The sequence below is a fragment of the Schistocerca serialis genome, chromosome 12 (assembly GCF_023864345.2).
Source record: "Schistocerca serialis cubense isolate TAMUIC-IGC-003099 chromosome 12, iqSchSeri2.2, whole genome shotgun sequence".
Taxonomy (NCBI): domain Eukaryota; kingdom Metazoa; phylum Arthropoda; class Insecta; order Orthoptera; family Acrididae; genus Schistocerca; species Schistocerca serialis.
In genome coordinates, this window is record NC_064649.1 from 94,772,125 (window position 1) to 94,798,569 (window position 26,445).

Below are 26,445 nucleotides of genomic sequence, written 5' to 3' on the forward strand. Positions count from 1 at the left end.
GACGTATACTAACGGACCGCGGCCGATTTAAAGGCTACCACCTAGCAAGTGTGGTGTCTGGCGACGACACCACAGAAATCTGTTTCTATCACCGATCACCGTAAAGAAGCAAACACTTGAGCTTAATTCATCAGACAATAAAGAAATTTATAATTCATGGATATCATTATAAGCAGGAATAGCTAGAGAACAGATGAGCTTCTCAGAGTCTAGAAAAGTCATTAAGCCTGAACAAAAAATATGTTCCATGGTTCTGCAACAAATCGATGTCAGTGAAATTGGCCGGTAATTATGTGCATCCGATTTTCTACCCTTTTTATAGATTGCTATGACCTGGGCCTTCTTCCAGTCCCGTGGAACTTTCCGCTGTTCCAATGATCTCTGATAGATGATGGATAACAACGGTGCTATATTTGTAGCATAGTCAGTATATAATCTTACGGGGATACCGTCTGGGCCAGATGCCTTCCTGGCGTCTAAGGATCTTAACTGTTTTACAATCACAGATACCCTAAACACTATGTCAGCCATCCTTGCGTTTGTTCAATAGTTGAAAGGGGATATGGTGCTGCAGTCCTCTACCGTAAACGAGACTCCGAGAAGCTCATCTGCAGAAACCAGCACGGTTTTAGGAAACAGCCGACATGCGAGACACAGCTGGTCCTCTTTGTGCATGATATACAACAGGCTCTAGATAGCGGCTCCCAGGTTGATCCCGTATTTCTCGACTTTCGAAAGGCGTTCGACTCAGTTCCGCACTGTCGCTTGCTCCAAAAAGTGCGCACTTAAGGTCTATCCGATGACATATGCGGTTGGATAGAAAATTTTCTAACAGACGGAGAGCAATATGTCGTCCTGAATGGGGTGACTTCAACAGAAACAAGCCTAACTTCAGGTGTGCCCCAGGGCAGCGTAATAGATCTGCTGCTTTTTACGATTTACATAAACGATCTGGTTGATGGTATTGACAGCGGCATTAGACTGTTTGCCGATGATGCTGTAGTCTACAGGAAAGTAGTATCACACGAAGGTTGTGAACAAAACAATGAGGATTTCCAGAATATAAATGCGTGGTGTAATGACTGGCAGTTATCTCTCAATATTGGTAAGTGTAGCCTACTGCGTGTAACAAGGCGAAAATCACCATTAATGTACGAGTACAAAATAAATGCCCAGTCTTTGGATGCGGTATCATCCGTCAAGTATCTGGGTCTGACTATTCTAAATGATCTCAAATGGAATATTCAGATTACACAAGCAACGGGCAAGGCGAACTCTAGATTGCGGTTTATTGGTAGAATCCTGAAGCGATGCAGTCCTTTAAGAAAGGAAATAGGTTACAATACGTTAGTTCGTCCAGTCTTATTGTTCGTCTGTATGGGACCCTTACCAATTAGGTCTCATTCAAGAGATTGAAAAAGTCCAAAGAAGAGCGGCAAGATTCGTAACTGGTACATTCAGCCATCGCGAGAGCTTTACAAATCTCATAGAAAGTTTGATATACTTGCAGATAGACGACGCGCTAAACGGAAGGGGCTGCTCACTAAAATCCGAAATCCGATCTTCGCCGAGTATGTAAAGCATATATTGTTACCACCAAGTTTCAAATCGTGCAATGATCACCATTCAAAGATAAGGGAGATTAGAGCTCGTACTGAGGCTTTCCGACTGTTGCGCGGTCCGCAAGTGGAAGAGGGGGGGGGGGGGGGGGGAAGAGTTTGTCGAGAATTGTGCCCTCTTCCACACACCGCTACGTGGATAGCGGAGTGTGTATGTAGATGTAGATGTAACGATTTGGAAGCATAGTTCACTATGGGGAAGATAGGTACCTCCTACAGGAATATTAAACAGGCCTTTAGAGCAAAGAGGAGCAGCTGTGTTAATATCAAGAGCTCAGATGGAAAACCAGTCCTAACCAAAGAAGGAAAAGTTGGAAGGTGGGAAGAGTGTATAGAAGGTCTATGCAAGAGAGGTGAACTTGGACGCAATATTATAGAAAGGAAAGAGGACGTACATGAAGATGAGATGCTGCAAAAGAATTCGACAGAACACTGTAAGAGCTAAGTCGAATCAAGGCTGCGGAAGTAGACAACATTCCGTCATAACTACTGAAAACCTTGGGACTGATGTGTAATGTATATCAGACAGGCGAAATACCCTCACACTTAAAGAAGAATGCAGTAATTCCAATTCAAAAGAAAGTAGTTGCTGGTAGGTGTGAAAATTTTCGAACTATCAGTTAAATAACTCATGGTTGCAAAATACGAGGTGTGACTACACAAAGTAAGTTCCGTTTGGTTATATAAAACAAAAGTGTACGGATACAGAAAAAAATATTTATTGTAAAAAATCTACAACTGTTAAACTACTTTTCTACATAACTTTCGAAATTTTGTAGGCACTTGTCATAGCGTGGCACAAGTTTTTGTATGCCTTCTACATAGAAGGTTGCCGCTTGTGTGTTCAACCATGCGGTAACATATTCTTTCAGCTCGTCATCATCGTTGAAGTGTTGACAACGAAGGACAGATTTTAGTTGTAAGAAGACATGAAAGTCGCTAGGAGCGAAGTCCGGGCTGTACGGAGGATGATCAAACGCGTCCCAGCGAAATTCCCGTAAGAGTTGTTTGGTCACGCGTCCACTTCGTTCTTCATCGTGCACTTGATCACGTCCTTCATTGAACAGTCTGACCCAGCTTCCAACCATTGAATCACTCATAGCATTTTCTCCGTAAACCTCGCAGATTTGCCGGTGAATTTCATTTGGTTTAACTTTCCTTGCATTTAAAAAACGAATCACAGATCTGATTTCACACGCGGCGGCATTTTCAGTTACGGCTGTCATTATAAAGAAGCACTACAGAGCACACATCGGCAGCAGCGACCTGAAAATGGCGTACATCGTCTTCTCCTTGAATGACAGTAACTGGCGCCCACGCTCGGAAGTGCGAATCTAGCGCTGCCGCGGATAGAAATAGAAACAGAACTTACTTTGTGGACGACCCTCGTACTAGCGCGAATTATTTACAGACGAATGGGAAAACTGGTAGAAGCCGACCTCGTGGAAGGTCAGTTTGGATTTTGGAGAAATGTAGGAGCACGCAGAACCATACAGAGTCTAAGACTATAAAGGATAGGTTAAGGAAACGCCAATCTAAGTTTATAGCATTTATACACTCCTGGAAATGGAAAAAAGAACACATTGACACCGGTGTGTCAGACCCACCATACTTGCTCCAGACACTGCGAGAGGGCTGTACAAGCAATGATCACACGCACGGCACAGCGGACACACCAGGAACCGCGGTGTTGGCCGTCGAATGGCGCTAGCTGCGCAGCATTTGTGCACCGCCGCCGTCAGTGTCAGCCAGTTTGCCGTGGCATACGGAGCTCCATCGCAGTCTTTAACACTGGTAGCATGCCGCGACAGCGTGGACGTGAACCGTATGTGCAGTTGACGGACTTTGAGCGAGGGCGTATAGTGGGCATGCGGGAGGCCGGGTGGACGTACCGCCGAATTGCTCAACACGTGGGACGTGAAGTCTCCACAGTACATCGATGTTGTCGCCAGTGGTCGGCAGAAGGTGCACGTGCCCGTCGACCTGGGACCGGACCGCAGCGACGCACGGATGCACGCCAAGACCGTTGGATCCTACGCAGTGCCGTAGGGGACCGCACCGCCACTTCCCAGCAAATTTGGGGCACTGTTGCTCCTGGGGTATCGGCGAGGACCATTCGCAACCGTCTCCATGAAGCTGGGCTACGGTCCCGCACACCGTTAGGCCGTCTTCCGCTCACGCCCCAACATCGTGCAGACCGCCTCCAGTGGTGTCGCGACAGGCGTGAATGGAGGGACGAATGGTGACGTGTCGTCTTCAGCGATGAGAGTCGCTTCTGCCTTGGTGCCAATGATGGTCGTATGCGTGTTTGGCGCCGTGCACGTGAGCGCCACAATCAGGACTGCATACGACCGAGGCACACAGGGCCAACACCCGGCATCATGGTGTGGGGAGCGATCTCCTACACTGGCCGTACACCACTGGTGATCGTCGAGGGGACACTGAATAGTGCACGGTACATCCAAACCGTCATCGAACCCATCGTTCTACCATTCCTAGACCGGCAAGGGAACTTGCTGTTCCAACAGGACAATGCACGTCCGCATGTATCCCGTGCCACCCAACGTGCTCTAGAAGGTGTAAGTCAACTACCCTGGCCAGCAAGATCTCCGGATCTGTCCCCCATTGAGCATGTTTGGGAGTGGATGAAGCGTCGTCTCACGCGGTCTGCACGTCCAGCACGAACGCTGGTCCAACTGAGGCGCCAGGTGGAAATGGCATGGCAAGCCGTTCCACAGGACTACATCCAGCATCTCTACGATCGTCTCCATGGGAGAATAGCAGCCTGCATTGCTGCGAAAGGTGGATATACACTGTACTAGTGCCGACATTGTGCATGCTCTGTTGCCTGTGTCTATGTGCCTGTGGTTCTGTCAGTGTGATCATGTGATGTATCTGACCCCAGGAATGTGTCAATAAAGTTTTCCCTTCCTGGGACAATGAATTCACGGTGTTCTTATTTCAATTTCCAGGAGTGTAGATTTAGAGAAATCTTTTGACAGTGTGTTGGTTGGAATATTATGTTTGCAGTTCTGAAGGTAGCAGGGTACAATGCAGACATCGTAAGGCTATGTATAACTTGAGCAGAAACCAGATGGCAGTCACAAGAGTCGAGGGGCACGAAAGGGAGACAGTGATTGAGAAGAGAGTGGGACTGGTTTATAGCCTATCCCCTTATAGCCTATCCCCGATGTTATTGAGTCTGTACATTGGGCAAGCAGTAAACGAAACGAAAGAAAAATTTGCGGTAGGAATTAAAGTTCAGGGAGGAGAAATAAAAACTTTGAGTCCTAGCGATGGCATTGTAATGATGTCGGAGACAGCAAAGGATCTGGAAGAGCAGTTAAGCGGAATGGACAGTGTCGTCAAAGTAGGATATAAGATGAACGACGAAAAAAGTTTGACAATGGTAATAGAATGTATTCGAATTCAATCAGGTGAAGCTGAGGGAATTAGATTAGGAAATGAGACTCTTGAAGTAGTAGATGAGTTTTGCGACCAGCTAAATAACCGCTGATGTCCGAAGTAGAGAGATATAAAATGTAGACTGGCAATGGCAAGAAAAACGTTTCTAAAGAAAAGAAATTTGTTAACATCCAATACGGATTATAAGTCAGGAAGTCCTTTCTGAAAGTATTTGTATGGCGTGTAGTCATGTATTGAAATGAAACATGGTCGATAAACCGTTTAGTCAAGAAGAGAATAGAAGCTTTTGAAATGTTGTGCTACATTATTATTATTTAGTGTATGGCTAATACAGACATATCATAAAATTAAATTACGTATACATATGTAGATATTGACACACAAGAAACTTTGTCTTTACAAATGAATATCCAGTCCTTCAATCTAGCGCACTGCGTCTGGAGTTGCTAGCAGAAAGTCCTCTTTGGCGCCGTGATAGGCTCGAATCCTGCATTCACTGACAATGTGGTGAACAGGCTGGTACGGAGACCCGCAGTCACAGGCTGGATTAGGCAGCTTCTTCCACTTAAAGAGACCATCCCTGCATCGGCCATGGTCTGTACGGATTCTGTTGAGAATAGTCCAGGTCTTGCGTGGTAGGTCGAATCCACTTGGAAGTTTGCACCTGACAAGATGTTATGCAGCCGCGCATCTGTGACTGCTTTCCACCGACCTTTCCGTTCTTCAAGAGGTTTTAAATCCTTAGCAACCATGTCAGCATCATCGCACAGAGTTGGTTGGCGTGATTTCAGTCTCTTACGATTTAAAAGTGGCAGGTAGGTTAGAATTCCTGGAGATCTTGTGGAATTCCCTCATAAGGGCAGTACATCTGCGTAGATCAGGAGGCATTATACTGGTTAACACTGGAAGCCAATAAACTGGAGTAAATCTGATTGCGCCAGATATTACGCGCATTGTCGTGTTCAGCTGGGTGTTAACAGGCCTTGTATGATGACTGTTCGTCCAAACAGGTTCACAGTACTCAGCACTTGAGTACAACAAACGCAGAGCTGAAGACCGCAGGGTGGTTGCTGAAAATACCCAGGTAGTTCCGCGTACCTTATGAAGGATGTTGTTTCGAGTCCTCAACTTTTGAACTAAGTTAAGGTTTTGACTGAAGCAGAGTGAACGGTCCAGGATGACCCCAAGATATTTTGGGTTCCAATTGTGACGAAGAATTCTGCCTCTGAAACTTACTTCCAGTTTTACGTTCGCCAACCGATTATTTAAATGGAAGCAACACACTTCTGTTTTACTCACACTGGGTTGGAGTCTCCATATTTTGAAGTAATCAGCTAATGCAGACAGGTCATTGGTTAGAATCTCTTCTGTTGTCTTCATTTGCTGGTGTCGTACAGCTAGAGACAGGTCATCAGCATAGCAGTATTTTCTGGACGAAGTGTCAGGTAGATAAGATATAGGTTGAACAGTAATGGTAATGTAACAGTAATGTGGTGCTACGGAAAAATGCGGAGGGTTAGGTGGGTAGATCACGTAACTAATAAGGAGGTACTGAATAGAATTGGGGAGGAAAGAAATTTGGGGTACAGCCTGACTAGAAGAAGGGCTCGGTTGATAAGACTCATGCCGAGGCATCAAGTGATCATCAATTTAGTATTGGAGGGAAGTGTGTGTGTGTGTGTGTGTGTGTGTGTGTGTGTGTGTGTGTGTGTGTGTGTGTGTGTGTATAGTAACATTATGTGATTGCCTTATCATTTTAAATCATTCACTAATCGAGCAGTCGCTCGGCAACAGCTACAGTTAGCAAATAAAGTTGCGAGAATGTAAAAGGTGAACGACCTGTGACGTAACTTGTTTATTGTCGAAGCGCCGTCAGAGATGGAGTGAGTTATTGACTTTGAAAACCGCGGCGCGAAAAACGGACAGAAGAAGAACACTTTTACACATTCTTTTGATGGACGAGATATTCTCGATGAACAGTTACCTAGTTACTCATTTTTTCTCTTGTCTCTTGTAACTTGTATAGGACGCGCATGTCTTGCCGCCGTATTATTATCGTTAAAAATAATATTATTTTAGTGTAAAGTAAATGTGGAATACTAAAAGTTCAATACTGCATAGCAGTAGATTTATTGTGCGACGTGTATGTGAAAACGTCAAAGGAATTATTTTCATTACGAGAAGTGCCAGTCAAAACGGCATCCATGTTAAATTCTTCATTGTAGTGTAAGTTCATCTATTAATTGCCATAAATTTAGAGTTAAATGGAACTAGTGTATGGACTATTTATTTAGTGTAGAATCTATGTCTCACTCCTTCATGAAGTTATTTAATTTTCTTTATGTTTCTCCCAAATAGAGAGTTCACAGTCGCGAATTCTTTCGTCGAAATCGGACGGAAGTTCTATGCGGCGAAATATTTTCTACTGGTAAATGCATGATAAACTACGGTCCCTTAGGAAATTCATGTTGAGCTATCCAAAAATTATTATATTTTGAATAGGCATTTACTCTCCTCTGCAATGCAACTTCCGACTGATCAGACGATCCAACAAGAAACAGCCGCACACGGTCGGCGTTCGCAAATATATTTCCACCGCTGATTATAGCCGTATGTTACAGCACAAAAGTAAACATATTGTTATAACTAGCGACTACGAACGGGGACATTTATAACTGTATGTTTATGTATACACATTACGTAAACATATCGTTATAGTGTGTGCACTCTAGAAGGACACATCATTAATGGTTACAATGTCTGTGTTTATACAGTGTCTGTATTTTCAGAATACAATGTCCTTCAGACGTGCATGTACGTCTGATGGAATAATGCCACTGACAATTGCAGCTGCGGTAAACATTACAAAACAAACTCGCAAATGCATTAACATCCGCTCTTTGCGACACATGAAAATTTGTGCCGGACCGGGGTCCAAACCCGGATCTCCCACTTATCTCGAGCGGGCCTCCAGGACCAACTCAAGCTTCCACACATCACGCAGTCATAGATCGGTTCCGCGGACGTGCTCGAATAGCCGAAGTGGTTGTGGTGAGTCCCAGCCCGGTACCAATTCTCATGTGTCGCAAACAGCTGACGTTAGTTCTTACAAGGGAACCTCCCCATCGCACCCCCCTCAGATTTAGTTATAAGTTGGCAGAGTGGATAGGCCTTGAAAATCTGAACACAGATCAATCGAGAAAACAGGAAGAAGTTGTGTGGAACTATGAAAAAAATAAGCAAAATAGATAAACTGAGTAGTCCATGTGCAAGATATGCAACATCAAGGGCCATATGTGTGGTCAGGAGTGCCGTGGTCCTGTGGTTAGTGTGAGCAGCTGCGGAACGAGAGGTCCTTGGTTCAAGTCTTCCCTGGAGTGAAAATTTTAATTTTCTGTTTTCAGACAATTATTATCTGTCCGTCTGTCCGTCCGATGCGATCACTTTTTTGGGAGTGATAATCACATCCACAAGAAAACCTAAATCCGGCAAGGTAGTAGAATCTTTTTACCCATTCGCCAAGTGTACAAGTTGGGTGGGTCAACAACATATTACTGTCATGTGACGCACATGCCGTCACCAGTGTCGTATAGAATATATCAGACGTGTTTTCCTGTGGAGTAATCGGTTGACCTATGACCTTGCGATCAAATGTTTTCGGTTCCCATTGGAGACGCACGTCCTTTCGTCTACTAATCGCACGGTTTTGCGGTGCGGTCGGAAAACACAGACACTAAACTTATTACAGTGAGCAAAGACGTCAATGAACGAACGGACAGATCATAACTTTGCGAAAAATAAAGAAAGTAAATTTTTCACTCGAGGGAGGACTTGAACCAGGGACCTCTCGTTCCGCAGCTTCTCGCGCTAACCACAGGACCACGGCACTCCTGACCACACATATGGGTCTTGATGTTGCATATTTTGCAAATGGACTCTTCAGTTTGTATATTTTGCTTATTTTTTTCGTAGTTCCACACAACTTCTTCCTGTTTTCTCGATTGATTGTTCAGTTTTTCAAGGCCTATCCACTCTGCCAACTTATAACTAGATCTGAGGGGGGTGCGATGGGGAGGTTCCCTTGTTAGTTGTAGAGTGCCACTCTATTTCATACTGTACAGAATGTTTTAAGTTTAAATTGTAAATAGTTTGGCAGGCGGTAGTATATGCCATTTAGAATCAAAAATTTCATACATGTGTAGTATGTAACTCAACTACGTGTAAATAGGCCACTCGCAGAAACTGTTACGCAAAGCCAAACATTGCTCAGAATAGACTTTTATTCATTTACCTCAGACTTCAATGCACTCTCGAATTATGTTGACAATTCTGAGTTCTTCTTGCAATTCTTTTATGGGGATACCCCTATTCACAATCCAAACGATCAATATGTGTCCGTGTTTATTACTATTTTATAGACTTCGTCATTCAACTATCCTACCGAGTAAACTCGAAAATGTCAAGCTTTGGTGACCTTGGTGGCCAAGAATCGTGATCGTTTGTGCTGATCCAGCTTCCGAGGAGTGTTAAATTAGATGATGGGCCGCCTGACAAAAACATATAGTATGAAGATGGCCTTCTTCAGTGCGGATGCACACGAATTTGCCTGAACTCTTACGGGACTTGGTGGATTGTCTGCCGCGAGTAATAGGTATAATGGCAGGGGCACTACGAATGGCCACCCTGGGTGGCCGAGCGGTTCTAGGCGCTACGGTGGCAGGTTCGAATCCTGCCTCGGGCATGGATGTGTGTGATGTCCTTAGGTTAGTTACGTTTAAGTAGTCCTAAGTTCTAGGGGACTGATGACCTCAAAAGTTAAGTCTCATAGTGCTCAAAGGCATTTGAACCACTACGAATGTAGTGTGTGGACTATAAATTGAGAATGTGAGTCTCACGGGGAGCGTACAGCCGATAAGTCCCTACAGTCGCACCATCCTCTTCGCCGTTGGTGGCCCAGATGGATAGAGCATCTGCCATGTAAGCAGGAGATCACGTGTTCGAGTCCCTCTCGGGGCACACATTTTCAATTGTCCCCGTTGATGTAACTCAACGCCCATCAGCAGTTAATGGTATTAATTGTAATTTCAAAAACATATAGGGCCCCCTGTCGTCCAGGAAGAATGTATCCTTATCTGGAGCCAAAGGGATCTCTTCCAAAATCTTTATAGATCATTTTCAGGAAAGTCTTGATAACGGGTAACACAGCAGGTCCAATCAGTTGATTGTCTGTCACGGCACACCACGCTGTATGTTTTCATTTATGTTACGAGCCCTTTTTTTCGTGTAGTTCCCTGTTTGTGGCTATATGATTGTGAAGTACTCTGTGTCACAGAGATTATCCGTTTAAATCGATTAGCGGATAGTGAGCATTAATTTCCATTACCTACCACTTTACGTGATTTTTTCAAAAATTTTGATACTGATTTGTTGTTGTAATACACTGGATACCGTTATACTCAAGGTTTTACTGCAAACTTTGTAACTTCTACACAAGGTGTAAGTCGTAAGGCGTACTACTTAGGCGATTTCGAGAAAATTGCAAGAGAATTGTTTCACGTCAGTGATGTATCGGTGCTTTGCGTCCTAAGAAAGACATGGAGGCGGTCATGTAGTTATCGTTCAAGCTCCGTAACCGGCGGATCTTGGGATCGAGACCCACTCATGCATTTAATTTGTTCTAATTTATATTTTTTTCAAGACTAGTCATGTTGTTTCACGCGTATTACATTTTAAAGGTAACAGAATGAAAAGACACATCTGTTAGCACGAACTTTTATTGAATTTCCAATGTAATGTGGTTGTCGGCCAATTTTTACTATCCCAATATATATTATATTTTGTAAGTATCGTTGAGTGAACCATCAAACGCATAAATTTTTCCTGCTAATGTGTGCCTGTACATGCAATAGGGTAAAGTACCCAGAACTACTTTGCACTTGGACGCTTCGATGTGCCGACACAGGTTTCAAGGACGAGGGACAGGCTTGGAGAGACCAAGCCAAACATCGATAAATAAAGGTGTAAATTACACAATTTCTTAATACAAAGAGTTGCAGTATGGTAGGACATGCTTTCGACATTACAAGTTGCAGTATGGTATTTTTCACACAGACACGGGAAACAAAAATAAGAACGGCACCTACTACATCGAATGAAAGCAATTTTCCCATATTCACAAGGTGCCTACGGACTTTCTAATGACAAAGAAAGCGCGTTAACATTTTGAAAAAATTCTCTTTCTTCCGACAATTTGCATACAAATCAAGCATAATGCAACATTTACCTAAATATCGGTGCCAAAAACTGACGATGTACGACAGAATCTGTCTTAATAACATCTTCATGAGCAGTATTTTATCGTACGAAATAATATGAATTGTATTGAATACAAAAATAAATAAAAAAGAACATTGAGCAGGACTAGATAAACCGTTTACGGATCTTGAACGCTAACCACTTGATCGCCGCTATCTCGTGCTCAGGGTGACCAAGCACCGGTACATAACTGACGCATAAAACTTTTCTTGTGATTTTCTCGAAATTATGTTGTCCTGATGGCTACCAAAAGTGTACAAAGTTTGAAGTAAATCCGTTATCCGACCGTCGCTACGCAAGCGAACTGTTAGAAAGCTGCAATAAAGAAGATTATTGCGCATCAGCGTACTTTGACGCCTCCGTTAGTGGAAAAGTCGCCGAAGTTTCCCGATCATAACCGAACAGTGCGGCCGACGTAATTGGTGTGTACACTTCTTCCTCGCGTGCCTTACGCCAGGCATCTCTCCATACCACGTCAGTATCTTAGCCTAAGCAAAAACAACGGAGCGTCGCGTTCGAGTCCCATTTGAAAGGTGGCGCGTGCGAGATGGCCTGGTGACGTCACGCTACGCGAGCTGTACCTCATTTGTTTTGGCTAGCGGCAGCTCTACCGTGCATTTAAATTCTTCTGTTGTGCCGCTGCCGGGTGACGCGCTCTTAATTCGCGTTCGTATATTCGTGGGTCCGTTTCGCGATTTCCATTTTGTTTCGCAGTTCGCTGTTTTCGCGTTTTGATTTTTACGGACCCGGTTGTAGTAAATATGCGTAAATGAGCTGAAATTCGATTGCTTCACCGCATATTTGCTGGAGACGGCGCCTTTTTCGTGAACTGGCCGTTACGAATAGTGTGGGTGCGGTGGATTCAATAGTGCGTGATTACATTCGGATGTGCGAGACGTTTTATCTGGACCTCGAAAGGTAAGGGAAACAAACTACTGTTATGCGGTTGTCATCGCTGCGATCGATTTCCGAAATGCACAAAGTGTAATTTTGTTGTATTGTACGATGCTTTTCGGTTACATACAAAGCGAAGTTTAGTTCGATTCATGACGAAGATAGTTATATTATTTTTATTGCATTTTTTAAGGTTTCTCCCGTGCACGCTAATATAGTATCGACAGAACATTGGAGAAAATTGACTTTCGTATATGAGGGTTTGTTCATTATGTGACATTACCGTAACTTCATTCGAGATATGTAGCCATTTAAGAGAGAATAATATGTGTTAAATCCATTCGATGTAGCTGATGGCACTCTTTAAGATAAAAAATATATGATTGACGAATTAACGTCAAGCAATGGCTTCAGAAAAAATGTTTTGGATGGCCAGGAAATTTAAATACGTGAATACTTGAAGTTGTTCGTGTAGTTGAGCGTATCACTAAGATGATAACTGCATTACTGTAGTTTCATGATAGTTACGTATCTGGTGCATTAAAACGGTGTGTTTCGCATCGTATAAGAGTGTGATGTAGTAATGGACACTTTTGAAAAGCTGTGAAATATGTAATGAATGATATTCTAAGAATGCGATCTCGCTTTTTTTCTTAAGCATGGACGTCGATCGTCTCTTATTACGTTTCCTTGAGATAGTAATGAGAAGCAACGAACGGTTCTTGATGTCAGAAAGTAACTTCTATAAAATCGTAATCTGAATCTCACAGCAGACAGACTTATTACTACATCAGAATTAGGCTTTTGGCAGTTTTCCACATATACACAGAAAAAAATGTTTACAGTTGGTGGCTTCCACAGACGGATGTTGTATGGCTGTGTCTCAAAATGATTCTTCGAATTATTGACAGCATCATCGCCCCACCTATTTGTGTAATGTTACGATAAATAAATAAATAAATAAATAAATAAAACGGAAACAACCTTGAGGCGTAGCTGAGAAGACTAACTGTAGCATCTATATCTACGTGATTACTCTGCTATTCACAATAAAGTACCTGACAGAGGGTTCAGTGAACCACCTTCGTGCTGTCTCTCTACCGTTCCACTCTCGAACGGCTCGCGGGAAAAACGAGCACTTAATTTTTTACGTGCGACTCCTGATTTCTCTCATTTTATAGTGATGATCATTTCTCCCTATGTAGGTGTGTGCCAACGGAATGTTTTCGCAGTCGGAGGAGAAAACTGGTGATTGAAATTTCATGAGAAGATCCCGTCGCAACGAAAAACGCCTTTGTTTTAATGATTGCCACTCCAATTCATGTATCATGTCTGTAACAGTTATCTCCCCTATTTCGCGATAATACAAAACGAGCTGCCCTTCTTTGTACTTTCTCGATTTCATCCGTCAGTCCCACCTGATGCGGATCCCACACCGCACAGCAATACTCCGGAATAGGGCGGACAAGCGTGGTGTAAGCAGTCTACCAAAGTAGACCTGTTGCACCTTCTAAGTGTTCTGCCATTGAGTCGCAGTCTTTGGTTTGCTCTACCCACAGTATTACCTATGAGATCGTTCCCATTTAGGTTACTTGTAATTGTAATCCCTAAGTATTTAGTTGAATTTACAGGCCTCAGATTTGTGTGACTTATCGCGTAATCGAAATTTAGCTGATTTCTTTTAGTACTCATGTGAATAACTTCGCGCTATTCATTGCCACTTTTCGCACCATACAGATATCTTATCGAAATCATTTTGCAAGTCGTTTTGATCATCTGATGATGACTTTACAAGACGATAAATGACAGCATCATCTGTAAACAATCTAAGACGGCTATTCAGATTGTCTCCTATGTCGTTAATATAGATCAGGAACAGTAGAGGGCCTATAACACTTCCTTGGGGAACGCCGGATATTACTTCCGTTTTACTCGATGACTTTCCGTCTATTACTACGAACTGTGACCTTCCTGACAGGAAATCATGTATCCAGTCCCACAACTGAGGCGATACTCCGTAGGCACACAGTTTGATTAGAAGACGCTTGTGAGGAACGGTGTCGAAAGCCTTCTGGAAATCTAAAAAATATGGAATCAATTTGACATCCACTGTCGATAGCACTTATTACTTCATGAGTATAAAGACCTAGTTGCGTTTCACAAGAACGATATTTTCTGTATCCGTGCTGTGACTATATGTCAATAAATCGTTTTCTTCGAGGTACTTCATAATGTTCGAATACAGTATATGTTCCAAAACCCTACTGCAAATCGACGTTAGTGATATAGGCCTGTAATTCCGCGGATTACTCCTACTTCTCTTTTTGGGTATTTGTGTAACTTGAGCGATCTTCTAGTCTTTAGGTACGTATCCTTCTGTGAGCGAGTGGTTGAATATAATTGCTAAATATGGAGCTATTTTGTCAGCATACTCTGAGAGGAACCTGACTGGTATACGATCTGTCGATGTTTCTCAGAATTTGTGTCCCCAGGCAAAAAGATCGAAAAGATCTATGTGCGCCATTCACACCTGTAGTCAGCGAATGACCGAACAGTGTGTTCAAATGGTTCAAATGGCTCTGAGCACTATGGGACTCAACTGATGAGGTCGTAAGTCCCCTAGAACTTAGAACTACTTAAACCTAACTAACCTAAGGACATCACAAACATCCCTGCCCGAGGCAGGATTCGAACCTGCGACCGTAGCGGTCGCGCGGTTCCAGACTGTAGCGCCTAGAACCGCTCGGCCACCCCGGCCGGCGAATAGTGTGTAGCGGAGAGTGCTTGCTGCTGTAGGATAATTATACTCCTTTGCTATTCCTGTTGCACATGTCACTTTGGAAGAGCAACTAACTGTCTTTAAATCTTTGAAGTCCGAATTTCTCTTTTATACTTATTTCGTTTCAGGCCAACTAAGGACCACGTGAAGCTGTTTATTTCCTCTTAGAATAAGCTCTTTTCCTCTCATCTGATCATTTGGCAGCAGTTTTCTATTCCTGAAAACCTACGAATTTATTCACTTAAAATCTGAATTTATCTCTGTTGACTAAGGTCTCCAGTTCGGTTTGCATTTCTTCTAGGTCCTGTATTGCTTGCCCCCCCCCCCCCCCCACCTCCTCCCACGCATTTTTTGCCTGTTTACCTGTTTCGGAAGAATGCTTGGATCTTTTCCGTTAATCTGTCTTCATTCTCTCTAGATGCCCATTTTTTCTCTGAAGTCATCTGTTGTTTTAGGATAGAATGAGCATATTTCCGTATTTGGTCTCAGTATCCATCTGTCGTCTTTGTTGTTGATTGGACCTAACATTTTTTGCAAGATTGTTATTTCTATGTATTCCAAATCTTCTAATGCCATTTTGCATCCAGATAAAGGTAGCGTTTCCGATCCATAGAGGACTTCCGGTTTTACAGCTGTATTGTAATGCCTCACTTTAACAACTTTACAAAAACATTTTTTATTGTAAAATTCCTCCCTTTCATAAAGCGCTTTCCATTTTTCACTTTTTATATTTTCATCCAGATATTTATAGTTCTCTGCTATTTTGCTGTTAACATACTTGGTTTCTAAAATTCGTTGAGTTGTTATCACGGATAACGTATTCTGTTTTTTTATAAGCGATTATTCACTTATCTTCTTCAGGAGCTAGTGTTTTCTTTGCAGACTCGGAGATATTATTATGAGGTCATCTGCAAAGGCCAAACAATTTATCCCTTCTTTCGATATACCCAGCTTTATGTACTTATTAACCTTTTGTTTTTCTTCTTCTACTTTCCATTGTCTTACAGCGTTTCATAACACAGATCTAAATAATAGTGGCGACAAACTCTCTCCTTGTGTGACTGCTGGTAAAACTGGGAAGGGACAGCAAGTTGTTCCAAGAACTATACTTTTTGTGTTTGTAACAGTTTATTTATTTTCATAGTTTTCCTGTCTTACCGAAATTCCTTAATGTTTTTGTGGAGAGGCTCTCTGTGTATCAAACTACAATCCTTTTCAAAGTGAGTGAATATTAACAAATCTTTTTATTTGATATTTTCACATATCTCGAATTATCTCTCTAAGGTACAGAATATGCTCTGGATAGAATCTATTATTACTTTTCTGTTAAGCAAGATACTCTGCAGTTTCTTTAAGTGAGAATGCAGTATGTCCAGAAGAGCTTTTGTATGATTTTTTATTCTAATGGTAGTAATTAAAGTCCTGTACAATTGTCTCCGTTCTTATAAAGAGGGTGAATTAACACAACCTTCCACTTAATTTTAATTTTTAAATTATGTTTATTTAGTCACTACTTGCGGTGCTGTTTAACCAACAACATTGTTCTCTTTAATCATCATCATCATCTTGGACAGTTTCCAGCCACTGGCTGGGTCTGTCGGGAACACAAGCCTCTCCATCGTGTTCTGTCTTTCCACCATTCCCCCTCTTCCACCTTCATCCAGTTCTCTCCTCTTCTCGTCACACATTCCTTCATTCCCTTCACCCATCTATCTCTTGGTCTTGCTCTGGGCCTCTTTCCATCCAGTTGCAGATCAAACATCCTCTTTGGAATTCTTCCCTCATCCATTCTCTTCATGTGTCCATAACACTGCAGTCTTGATTTTTCTATCCTGTCCTGTACTGGTTCCTCCTTTAGTCTTTCCCTCACATACACATTTCGCAATCTGTCTCGTCTTGTTACACTCAACCTGCTCCTCTGGAACTTCATTTCCCTAGCCTGTATTCTACTTTTGTCGCTTTTGTGCATTACCCATGTCTCACTTCCGTATGCCAATATGGGGACAAAGCAGGTTCGGTATATAATTCCCTTGGATTTCTGTGGCACCTCCTTGCTCCAAATAAGCCCCCTAATGCATTAGAAGAACTGCCCTGCTTTTCTGCACCTTTCATTTATTTCCATTGCGTTTCCCCCCTTACTTTCAATCATGCTTCCCAGGTACTTGAAGTTCTCTACCACTTGTAGTTTTTCCCCTCCACAAGTTATATCCACATTTGGCCTATTCTTCTTCCTTGTTGTGACAATTATTTCACTTTTCTTTGCACAGAAATGCATTCCATATTGTGATGCCGTTGCCTCCCATACATCTAACTGCTCTTACACCTCCTTCTCGCAATTTCCCCATAACATCAGGTCATCGGCAAAAAGCACTGCTTTCATTTTATGATCTCCAATTGCATCTGATACTTGATGTAAGATTTCATCCATAACAATAATAAACAATAAAGGCGAATGTGCACTTCCCTGTCGCAGCCCATTTTCCAGCTTGAACCATGCAGTACGTTCCCTCCCCACTTTCACACAACTCTCACTTCCCACATACATTTTTCTGACTTTTCGTGTTATCTCTTCATCTATCCCTTTTGCGTTCAGCACATCCCAGAGCTTGTCCCTACAGATACTGTCATACGCCTTCTCAATATCTAAAAAGGCCATGATTAAGTCCTTCCCGTACTCATAGTGCCTTTCCTGCAGTTGCCTTACCGCAAATATGAGGTCCGTTGTTGATCTTCCCGGTCTAAAACCATACTGCTCCTCTTGCAGTCTACTTTCAATACTGCTTCTTATTCTCTTCTCCAGGATCTTTTCATAGATTTTTCCACAGTGGCATAGCAGGGTGATTCCTCTGTAGTTCTCACATCTCCTTTTATCCCCTTTCTTGAAGATCGGGACTATAATTCCTTTCTTCCAATCCTCAGGAATTCTGTTCTCCTTCCACACCACCCTCAGCACTCTGTATAGCTACTGGGTTCCTACTTCTCCTGCTGCTCGTATCATATCCACTGTTACTTCGTCCTAACCTGGTGCTTTGCCCCCTTTCATCCTCTTTATGGCTTCTTCCACTTCATTCCAAGTTAGATCATCAATTTCCCCACTATTATAATCGTCTGCTGCCTTAGGCTCTCCAACGCTGTTAGTTACCCGCTTGGCGGCATTCAACAGATCTTCAAAGTACTCCTTCCAAATCTTTTTGAGCTCATGCATTTCCTCCACAACTCTTCCATTATTATCCATGATCCTCAGGCACTCGCTTCTGTCGTTCCTCTTATTTCTTACCATGGTGTAAAGTACTTTTTTGTTCCCTTCACTGTCCTCTTCTAACATTCTTGTCCATTTTTCCATCCACTTCTTCTTCTCCGCCCTTACTATGGTCTGTGCCGCTTTCTTGCTTTCCTTATATTTTACCCTAGCTTCCTCTGTTCGGGTCTGGAACCATTCTCTGAAGGCTTTGTTCTTTCGAAGTACTGCCTCTTTACGTATGTTGTTCCACCATGGGGTTTCCTTACTTCTCCTCTTTGTGCTAGTTCTTCCGCACACAGTCTCAGCTGCCTCAACTAGAGCCCTCTTAAAATCGCCCCACTCTTCTTTCACTGTTCTCTGATCTTCCTTTGGCAGCTTCTTCCTGATCAGTGTCTGGTACTGGGTCCTCCGTTCATCCTCTTTCAGCATCCATGTCTTCAACCTTTTCTCCTGTATATCTGTAGCCCTCCTATCTTTTTTCTCTCTCAGGGTGGCTACCAACATCCGATGGTCACTGTCTAAGGCCTCAGATGGAATGACCTTAACATCTGTGAGACTGCTCATCATCTGCCTATCCACTAGTACATAGTCTACTACTGAAGTTTGGGACCAGTCTCCACTGTACCAAGTTATTTTGTGGCCACTTCTCTTCTTGTACCAGGAATTTGCGATCGCCAGCCTATTCCTCTTGCAGAATTCCAGCAACAATTTTCCTTCTCTATTTCGGTTCCCCCAGCCCTCTGGTCCCATTATCTCCTCGAATCCTTTCCTGTCTGTGCCAACATGTGCATTGAGGTCCCCTATTATAATCTGATTACCTTCATTTAGCTGCTTTTGCATGTCATCTTCAAATTCCTCCTTCTCCTTTTTTGTACACCCCACCTGTGGGGCATATGCTTGGATGATTTCAATGCTTTTTCCTTTCACTCGTACTCTGGCTTTTATCATTCGATCATTGATACCTTACACCTCCTCCTGCAGACCCTCTCTGACCACTATTGCCACTCCATTTCTTCCACTCTCATTCCCTATCCATTACAGTTTACATCCTTTACTTAGTGGTTTTCCACCAACTCCTCTCCACCTAGTCTCAGCAAGTCCCAAGATGTCCAATTTCCTCCTTTCCATCATTTCTACAATTTCTTCTAACTTCCCAGTTAGAGCCCTTACGTTTAAGGTGCCCAGTCGTAAACCATCTCGTAATCCTTTTCCATTGCTTGGTCGGTTTCCTTTAAATCCGTTCCGTGATCAGAGGCATGTTCCCTTTTTGAAAGCAGTTGATTTATCTACTACTGGCTTGCTAGGCCTATCGCAGCTTCACCAGAGCCCCGTTAGCCGTCACGTTTCAGGGTTCCCATAGGGCCTTCCCAGCTACCGTAGCGGTCGTGGGGCACACGAAGTCCCCGCTGTACATCGCCCCTATAGGCAATCCCCTACTTTGTGCCATTGCCCATCTCCCACGACTTGGACGAGGGGTTGGACTTTAATATTGTTACAAATTGAATAATACTTTGATATGTTTGGAGATATGTTTCAATACATTCCTCTATCGTTTTTATGACATAGTGCGACTCCAAGTAATATAGACATTAACTGTTTTTTCTTAAACAAGCTGTATAGGAGTCTTGTTCTGAGAATATTAATAACTGCCAGCCGTATGTAATTCACAATTTTTATCTGCACATCATAATTTATGAGGGCTAGGAATCAACGCTGTGAATGAATAACCAGTTAACGAATTAACGACTAACCTATGTGCGGATGTGGATTCACTCGCATGATGCGGTTCCTGGCGTTCGGCGTCTCCACATATTGGAATTTAGAGAACAACGTCCGTCTCTTGAAAGTCTCTTCGCGTGTGATTAATGATATTTGCTTTCAGGCATGGTTCCAGACACTTGTGGATTGGGTTTGACAACTGACATATGAAATTCGGCCAGCCAACTGGCGCACAGGGAGTAGTCGAGCAGTCGGTGGCTAAGATCTACCCGTTCTGAAGTATCATCTTCCCAATATGAAGAAATTAAGACTTTGATTCTATGGCGATACGCATAACAGATGGGAACATATCAAATTCTTAATATGTCTTGATGGCTAAACTTTAGTCATAGCGCTGGCAGGCGTGATTTTTTTTCTTTACTTGTGTATTACTGTGCAATTTGGATTTTACACCATTATCAATTTTTTAATAAAACTTCAGCGATGGTGTATTAAACAAGTCTCAAGTCATTTTATATTTGAATGTTTTCCACTATCATCGTGCTTGTAAGTACAAATGTCGTAGTCGTAATAAACTACTTTGTAACTTAATTTAAAAAACATTCTTCAAACTTCTAAATATGTGATGTGCATCCATATTAACGGTGCTAGTGATACTGGTTTTATGACATGTGCAACATTTGTAATCACAACCACTATGATATTGGACGCCATTCAAATACAGGATGTGCAGAGATTTGTGTGATATACGAGGGCTATCCACAAAGTACATTACGTTTTGGAATTAAAAATGAATAAGTATTGGAATTTTTTTAAATTATATACAGATGAAAGCCACACATTTCTACATAGTTGCCATTTAAATTAAGGCACTTATCGTAGCGATGGACGAACTTGGAAATTCCTTCGTCGTAAAATTCGGCCGCCTGCGCCTTCAACCACATGGTTACCTCTTCTTGAAGCTGTGCGTCGTCATCAAAACGCTGCATAGCCAACCACTTCTTCATTGCTGGGAATAAGTGGAAGTCGCTCGGTGCCAGGTCGGGATTGTACGGCGGATGAGGAAACAACTCCCACTTAAAAGATTCGAGAACTTCACGAGTGGCATTTGCCGTGTGGGCCCGGGCGTTGTCGTGAATCAGCAAGATCTTTGAACCCAACTTTCCCCTGCGCTTGTTTTGTATTGCTCTTCTGAGGTTGTGGAGAGTTTGTCAATACCTTTGAGAGTTTATTGTAGTGCCTCGTTCCAGGAAATCCACAAGAATCACACCTTTTCTGTCCCAAAAGACAGTCGCCATCACCTTCCTTGCCGACATTGTCTGCATGCATTTCTTGGGTTTTTGGGGGGGAATGTGTGTGCCCCCACTGCATTGACTGCAATTTTGTCTCGCAGTTCACATGCTTAACCCATGTTTCGTCACCAGTAACGATGCGATCGAGTAATGGGTCGCCATCTTTCTCGTAAGCGTCCAAAAATGTTAACGCTGCAGCCATTTGCTGATTTTTGTGAATCTCTGTCAAGATTTTTGGTATCCATCTTGCACAAAACTTGTGGTAACCAAGCTTTTCGGTAATGATTTCGTGCAACAAACTTCGTGAAATTTGTGGAAAACTCATAGAGAGTTCCGTTATTGTGAAATTACGGATTTCACGGACCACGGCATCGACTTTTTCGACAAGTTCGGCAGTCACTATGCTGGGTTTTCCACTTCGCTCTTCGTCGTGAATGTTAGTTCGGCCATTTTTAAATTTTATGACCCATTGACGCACTCCACCTTCAGTGATTATGTTGTCCCCATACACTTCACAAAGCTGCCGATAGATTCCTATCGGTGTACAGTTTTTTGCAGTCAGAAACCTTATTGCAGCACGCACTTCACACTTCGCGGCATTTTCAAGTAACGCTGACATTTCAAACTGTCACAGTAACTCAACGGAGTACAGCACGAACCTCTCAATAGCACGGCAGGATGCCGACTGAGCGGCGGAATGCCATGACACCAAGATGCCCGCGCTAGCCTCGCCCCTAACGGACACAAACGAAAACGTAATGTACTTTGTGGAAAGCCCTCGTAATTTGCCATCCCTGATTTTTTGATCAAATACCTGAAAATCGTCAAACAATCGAAATTGTGTAATACCACATAAAACAAGTAAAAATGACAGTTGCAGTCGTCATCAAATCATAAAAATAAATTTTTACAGTTGATAACTGAAGCCCAACGGTGACACATTTGATCCTTTTACGTTCAAATGTTTTTCAAGTTTTCGGCGTAAATATTAATATTCGTTGTAATGACGAGGTGATAATGATTACTCACGTTGTGTGGACGGTCCGTTCCCCGTTTTCTGATTGTACCACTTTCACGTGCTTCTAGTGTTGGTACATACACTCCTGGAAATGGAAAAAAGAACACATTGACACCGGTGTGTCAGACCCACCATACTTGCTCCGGACACTGCGAGAGGGCTGTACAAGCAATGATCACACGCACGGCACAGCGGACACACCAGGAACCGCGGTGTTGGCCGTCGAATGGCGCTAGCTGCGCAGCATTAGTGCACCGCCGCCGTCAGTGTCAGCCAGTTTGCCGTGGCATACGGTGCTCCATCGCAGTCTTTAACACTGGTAGCATGCCGCGACAGCGTGGACGTGAACCGTATGTGCAGTTGACGGACTTTGAGCGAGGGCGTATAGTGGGCATGCGGGAGGCCGGGTGGACGTCTCGCCGAATTGCTCAACACGTGGGGCGTGAGGTCTCCACAGTACATCGATGTTGTCGCGAGTGGTCGGCGGAAGGTGCACGTGCCCGTCGACCGGACCGCAGCGACGCACGGATGCACGCCAAGACCGTAGGATCCTACGCAGTGCCGTAGGGGACCGCACCGCCACTTCCCAGCAAATTAGGGACACTGTTGCTCCTGGGGTATCGGCGAGGACCATTCGCAACCGTCTCCATGAAGCTGGGCTACGGTCCCGCACACCGTTAGGCCGTCTTCCGCTCACGCCCCAACATCGTGCAGCCCGCCTCCAGAGGTGTCGCAACAGGCGTGAATGGAGGGACGAATGGAGACGTGTCGTCTTCAGCGATGAGAGTCGCTTCTGCCTTGGTGCCAATGATGGTCGTATGCGTGTTTGGCGCCGTGCAGGTGAGCGCCACAATCAGGACTGCATACGACCGAGGCACACAGGGCCAACACCCGGCATCATGGTGTGGGGAGCGATCTCCTACACTGGCCGTACACCACTGGTGATCGTCGAGGGGACACTGAATAGTGCACGGTACATCCAAACTGTCATCGAACCCATCGTTCTACCATTCCTAGACCGGCAAGGGAACTTGCTGTTCCAACAGGACAATGCACGTCCGCATGTATCCCGTGCCACGCCACGTGCTCTAGAAGGTGTAAGTCAACTACCCTGGCCAGCAAGATCTCCGGATCTGTCCCCCATTGAGCATGTTTGGGACTGGATGAAGCGTCGTCTCACGCGGTCTGCACGTCCAGCACGAACGCTGGTCCAGCTGAGGCGCCAGGTGGAAATGGCATGGCAAGCCGTTCCACAGGACTACATCCAGCATCTCTACGATCGTCTCCATGGGAGAATAGCAGCCTGCATTGCTGCGAAAGGTGGATATACACTGTACTAGTGCCGACATTGTGCATGCTCTGTTGCCTGTGTCTATGTGCCTGTGTTTCTGTCAGTGTGATCATGTGATGTATCTGACCCCAGGAATGTGTCAATAAAGCTTCCCCTTCCTGGGACAATGAATTCACGGTGTTCTTATTTCAATTTCCAGGAGTGTACATCACTATTGCACTGCTTGTGTTGAAATACTGTCATTAATGATTTACTGCCGAAGAAGCAATCTCTTGAGGTGACAGACCGATCTGCAGCGTAGCCCGAGGTCTCTGTTAGATAGGAAGGTGACGGTTTGGTTGTCAGTTGGTGAAGCCGACGAATCTCAATGCGAAACGTTGGTTGAGGTGTCCGACAGATGTGTAGCGTAGCCGCAGTCTGTGTTATCCTGGAACCTAATTATCATATTTCCATTATGTTTTTGCTTACTTACTCAACACTAACGCCAGAATCATGCACTGTTAATTTTTTATCGCGCCTTCGCATGTATTTAGTCCCCAATATTCAGTTTTATGGCTGTCTACCCCATAGTACGTTATGTTGGTTGGTACGTTAAATACTAAATATTTCTCCCACGATGGAAACGAAAACATTGGCTGTCAGTTATTAAGCCCTCACAACTTCCCATGACCTCTAGCTACAGGGTTTGCAAACATGCAATTAAAGATTAGAGTATGAACGGCGTGAGAGTTGTAACTCTGCATACCATCTTACAAATGAACCAATTTGTCAAGTATGCAAATATTTAAGTGAGAGAAAGTTTAGAAAAGACTTAGAAATTATGCTTACAGTTTGTTGGAAGTCGCTCAATGCTCTGAGTATGAAACATCGCATGAGAATAGTCTGGATAGTTAGCGCTCGGTTCTCAGAAGAAGCAAGTTCTTCTCGCATGCCTATATTCATGATGTCATGTCGCCTGAATAATGTGTCGTACAGTGGTACAATTTTGCAGGTTCGTTAGATACTGCGTACAAAGGCTGTTGTAAATAGCTTTTGTAGTGAAGAAGTAATAAATTAAAAGGTCACACTTGATATTAGAAGACATACTGCGCGCCATTTTTTGACACCATATCTCTTGAGCTACATCTACTACAGTGATATAACCTTTGAGGTACATTCAGTGACGTATGCGGATACTGCCTACAACTGTGTTGCAAATAGAGTGGGTAGTATAGAAGTAATCGATTCAAAAACTTCTTTGATGATGTTTTAATGCACTTGTATCATTGTACGAGAAACAGTTTACCTTTAATCATTTAGGAGAGGTAGGGAGGAGATAAAGTCTCATAAACGTTTGAAACTATGTGTAAGATTCGTTGAAACTCGCTAAGTCCTCCCATTCTGAAATACTGCATGAATAAACTCCGTGTATTTGCGCTTCGTCAGGTACACTGCCTCAAGACAAACACGCCTTCTACAGTAAATATAATACTCGTCTTATTGTGTTAAACTTACAAAATACATGCAATTATGAGTACATTATGGCAGTATTTAATATTATTAAATTCGGTCAGTAATTATGGGAAATAATGAAAAATCACATTTTTGCCACCCCTGGAAGATGTTACGGAACCTACAAGTGATATTAGTTTCCGTATTCTCGGATAATCGCTTAGTGATACACTATACAGAACAGTCGATCGGACCAGTATTGCAAGGTGACTCCTTCGCAGATAACTTTTCTGTAGGATTTTTGTAGTGCATTTCAGTGTAGCACACGTCTGTCTCCCAGCTAGATCTGTGACGTCTTTCCATCGTACATCAGCCACTTATTACCATAGCATTTAAAATTATTATACTGTTCATTTCCATTGCTTCACCGGTACTAATTGAAGCTTTCTTTTTCAGGTAAGACTGCAGATGACTTGGCTCACTGATGTTTATGATGCTACGGTAAGTACTGAGGACGACTGTCTTGCTTAACTTTGAGCGAGTGCATTTTAAGGTAGGCTAGACAATCACCTTTACGAGTGCCAATTGTTATAACCAGTCATCTTCATTATTCTTCCTGCTACGCGTCTCAATCACCAGAATTAGTTAAGCAAATTAAGTGGCCGTGAACGATTTGTATGTGCGAAATCCGGGTATATCCTTTGGTGCTGTGTGGCTGCAGAAAGAAGCAAGCTATTTTAGTACTAAACTCAGCATTACGTGTATGCTTTGACTGCCTAGGAGAATAATAATATAAATGTAAATATCTGTTAGTGTCGTAGTCTGGTTTTCCTGTAGCATTTACGTCACATACATTCTGTGTAAACGAAAGTAAGCAAGATGATATATCAGGTGCTAACAAATGCGAAGAACATAAGTTCTCCCCATTCCCCCTCTCCCCCCTCTCCCCCTCTCCCCCTCTCCCCCTCTCCCCCTCTCCCCCTCTCCCCCTCTCCCCCTCTCCCCCCTCTGCCCCCTCTGCCCCCTCTGCCCCCTCTGCCCCCTCTGCCCCCTCTGCCCCCTCTGCCCCCTCTGCCCCCTCTGCCCCCTCTGCCCCCTCTCGCCCCCGTCGCCCCCCTCGCCCCCCTCGCCCCCCTCGCCCCCCTCGCCCCCCTCGCCCCCCTCGCCCCCCTCGCCCCCCTCGCCCCCCTCGCCCCCCTCGCCCCCCTCGCCCCCCTCGCCCCCCTCGCCCCCCTCGCCCCCCTCTTCAGCCCTCCTCTGCCCTCTCACACCCCTCTCCCTCTCCTCTTCCTCTCCTCTCCCTCTCCCTCTGCGCGCGCGTTTTTATTTATTTGTTTTTAATTATTTCTTTTTTTTTGCGCGCCCGCTTGTGTGTGTGTGTGTGTGTGTGTGTGTGTGTGTGTGTGTGTGTTTTGTGTGT